The sequence below is a fragment of the Neomonachus schauinslandi genome, chromosome 9 (genome assembly GCF_002201575.2).
Source record: "Neomonachus schauinslandi chromosome 9, ASM220157v2, whole genome shotgun sequence".
Taxonomy (NCBI): Eukaryota; Metazoa; Chordata; class Mammalia; order Carnivora; family Phocidae; genus Neomonachus; species Neomonachus schauinslandi.
This window is the reverse complement of record NC_058411.1, coordinates 71,645,995-71,650,187: the sequence shown is the minus strand read 5'-3', so window position 1 is coordinate 71,650,187 and position 4,193 is coordinate 71,645,995. Positions and strand designations below refer to the sequence as shown.

At 39.2% G+C, this 4,193-nt stretch overlaps 1 non-coding gene across 1 annotated transcript; it reads left to right on the top strand.

Moving 5' to 3' along the window:
* Nucleotides 1–943: 943 nt before the first annotated feature.
* On the top strand, nucleotides 944–1,051 carry LOC123325768. Its single transcript, XR_006540626.1, has one exon. It is a non-coding gene; the product is annotated as a U6 spliceosomal RNA (small nuclear RNA).
* Nucleotides 1,052–4,193: the final 3,142 nt, after the last annotated feature.

Sequence of the window (4,193 nt, the reverse complement as noted above, 5' to 3'; positions counted from 1 at the left end):
GAACTTGAATTTTATCACAAGAAAATAAATAGATTATATGGAGCTCATGACTGGTGGATGACCCTGGAAAGATAACACTGCTCAGAGGAAGTAGATCTAATTACAGTTTTCAACAGTGGGGTATATGTCAAAAAGGAAATCACAAACCTTCCGAAGAAAAGAAGCATTTGGATGCAGATAAAAGAAGAAGCAAACAGGAAATAAAACCTGGTAGGAGTACAGAATAGATGTTAAAATACATAGAGGATATGGGTGATGCTTTTTTAATTCAGACCATAAAAGTGATCGAAGGCGGGATACGGCTGTGCCAGAGGTCGCAAGCAGCAGGACATCAGCCTCTTCTGTTGGAAGCAGAGCGCCTAGTAAATTTTTGCCCCACTAACAATTTCACTTGCTAGAATGTTGAAGGAAGATGGCCAGACATAATTTTTACGGATTTCGAGAAGTCAGATCCTAACATGTTCCAAAGAAAATTACCTAAGGGGCTCAAAAGGGACAGCGAGTTCTCAAATGTGAAGTTCTAGTAGTTTTCTCCCAAAGGATCCTGCCAAAGAAGGAAGGAGGGCTTCACCAATCAGGAAGCACCTGCACACTCTGTCTTCTGATACGACCAAGCTGTGGGCAGAGATGAAGGTCACATCTCCCTACATTAAAAAATGAACCAAGCAAGTAAAGCAAGGACAGTTCGTATGAAAACATTAAACCAAAATGAAGGTTTTAGTGGACTGGATGCTCAGTTTGAAGCAGTAAAGGATGAAGCTGCCAAAAACAGTAATGTAATGGGAGGTAAATGTGATCTGCATTCGTGGGGAGACTCAATTAGGAAACGTCATTATTCCCCGATCTGAGTGGAGGTTCAGTTCTGAGAACATTTTGCCTTTTTTATGTGAACAAAGCATTTTTACTATAGAAAAAAAAAAAAAAACTTTTAAAAAACCATCCAGTGCTTGCTTCAGCAGCACACAGACCCAAATTGGAACAATACAGAGAAGAGTAGCATGGCCCCTGGGCAAGGATGATTATGCAAATTTGTGTAGCATTCCAAATTTTAAAAATAATAATTAATTAATTTAAAACCATCCATAATTATACTACCCAGAAATAACCACATTAACCATTTTGGAATATATATATATATATATATGTATGTTTATACATAAATGTGTGTGTATATATATATATATATGTTCATACATAAATGTGTGTATATATATTCCAGATACATAAACACACATATACACACAATTATTATATATAAATATATATTTACCAGGATAAAAGCATACTGACAAAGTGCTTTATGAGATGTTTTCTTAACTTCATTGTTAGAAATCTCTCTACATCAATAAATATAGCATATAAGAAATAGATCATTATTTTTTTAAGATTTTATTTATTTATTGGACACAGAGAGAAGGCGGGGAGAGAGCAAGCATAAGCAGGGGGAGCTGCAGGCAGAGGGAGAAACAGGCTCCCCACGGAGCAAGGAGCCCCATGTGGGACTCGATCCCAGGACCCCAGCATCACAACCTGAGCCGAAGGCAGACACCTAACCTACTGAGCTACCCAGGCGCCCAGAAACATATCATTATTTTAATTGTATTCCTTCGTGTAGATTTGTCATAATGCATTGATCCAATTCTCTATTGTTGGATTTTCGAGTTCCTTCTGAATGTTTTTGTATTATGAACAATGTGTTAAGCACCCTGTACATTCATTTTTGCCCGTTTGACCAATGATTTCCTTCGCTAGATGGAAAATTGCAGAATTGAAGGGTATGCAAAGTATTAAGATTTTTGATAAGCCCCCAAATAGTTTACACAATGCAATCAGAAAAGGGAAAGCAACCCAGTGATGAAGGATAGTTGGAAGAAAGGCAGGCATGATTAAGCCCCCCACCCCCTCGCCCTAAGAGGAAACCACCCTTAGAAGGATTTTGCACCACCCTGGAAGGAGCCCTCCACCCTTTCCCACATGATAGATGACAAATACCTGAATGGATGACAGGTTCATGGATGGAGGGTTAATCAGATTAAAACAGCCCACCAACAAGCCCATAAAAACCCCTAGACTTAGAAACGCTGGTGGTAACCCTCTCGGGTCCCCTCCCTCTTCAGGAGCTTTGTACTGTCACTCAATAAACTTTACTATCGCTCAGTAAACTTTGCTTTGCTGCCCACCACTCTTTGTCTGATCTACCTCTTCATTCTTCAAAGTAGCATGACCAAGAACTGTGGGCACTGAAGGAAAAAGTCCTGTAACACTAGCAGAAAAATAGATGTTTTATCTTTTTTTTTTTTTAAGATTTTGTTTCCTTATTTGACAGAGAGAGAGGAAGAGAGGGAGAGAGGGAGAGCACAAAGAGAGGGAGCAGCAGGGGGAGAGGGAGAAGCAGGCTCCCCACTGAGCAGGGAGCCCGTTGCAGGACTTGATCCCACGACCCTGGGATCATGACCTGAGCTGAAGGCAGACACAACCGACTGAGCCACCCAGGCGCTCCTAAATGTTTTATCTTTATGTATAGGACAAAAAATATGAGTAAGCAATTCACAAAAGATATACAGATAGCCATGAACATATGAAAAGATGTTCAACCTCTCTAGTAATACAGTAAATACAAAATAATAATGAGATACTATTTTTTACATGAATACTGTCAGAAGAATTTTTAGACTGACAGTATCTGGTGCCTGAGTGGCTCAGTCGGTTAAGCATCTGCCTTCAGCTCAGGTCATAATCCCAGGGTCCTGGGATTAAGTCCTACGTCAGGCGCCTTCCTCAGTGGGGATCCTGCTTCTCCCACTCCCGCTCCCCCACTGCTTGTGCACGCTCTCTCTCTCGCTCTCTCTCACTCTCTCTCTCCGTCAAATAAATAAAATCTTAAAAAAAAAAAAGATTGACAGTCTCTTGTAATGCCATTGGTGAAGAAAATGGACATTTTCATACAACGTTGGTAGGAAATTGTTGCTACATTTTTATAGACAATTTGGCAGAATCTAGGAAAGTATCTACTGAAATTTGCTTATTTATTTTTCCATTAAACTTTTTTTTCTCATTTAACTACTTTTTTTTTAATCTACTGAAATTTAAAATGTGAATACACTAAGGTGTCTGGCTGGCTCAGTTGGTAAAGCACGTGACTCTCGATCTTGGGGTTGTGAGTTTGAGCCCCATGTTGGGTATAGAGATTATTTTTTTAAAAATCTTTTAAAAATAAATAAAATAGCGGCACCTGGGTGGTTCAGTCAGTTAAGCGTCTGCCTTTGGCTCAGGTCATGATCTCAGGGTCCTAGGATTGAGCCCTGCATTGGGCTCCTTGCTCAGCAGGGAGTCTGCTTCTCCCTCTCCCTCTTCCCGTTCCCCCCTCCCTGCTTGTGCTTGCTCTCTCTCTCTCTCTCTCTCTCTCTCTCTCACGCTCTCTGTCTCTCCCTCTCAAATAAATAAATAACATCTTTTTAAAATAATAAATAAATAAATAAATAGATAGATAAGATAAAATGGCATACACTAGGAGCCATGAGTCCTAATAGTAGGAATTTATGCCCATAAATGTTAGCACCATTAACAATCTCAGTGTCCATTGGCTATAAAAGTGACATCTAAAATTATATTAGGTGGTTTTATAGGTACTGACATGGAAAGATATTTTAAAACATCAAGTTGTAGACAATTCATGTAACACGGTTCCATTTTTTGTAAAATAAAAGATACTTGTGTGTGAATAAATAGGTGTATGTCCTATAAGCATAAAATAAGTTTAACAATTTTTGCTGCTACAGAGTGGATGGAAATGGCTGGTGAGACTCTCGTTTTACTTTATACACTTCTGTTACTGGAGGAAATTTGGCAATGAGTGTGTGTTTTTATAATTAAAGACAAAAAAAGCTCTCCAGGCAAAGGTGATCCTAATTTCAATTTACATTCACGATGTCAGTTTCAGGGGTGAGCTCCCTCAGGCAGGAAGCAGGTCTGTTTGTCTTGCCTTATACGATCTAGCACAAATATATACCTGAGGTTGACAGAGCATTATGGAAGCAAAGAGCGCTGTGGGACTGGGCTCCCAGGGCTGGTTGTATTAAGACAAATGCAAAAAAAAAAAAAAAAAGTAAGAGGCTTAATTTTCCCTGCTGAAAATAAACAAATAGACTTCTTCCCTCTCTCTTTTCTTAGACATTTACTTTTAAAAACTTTGT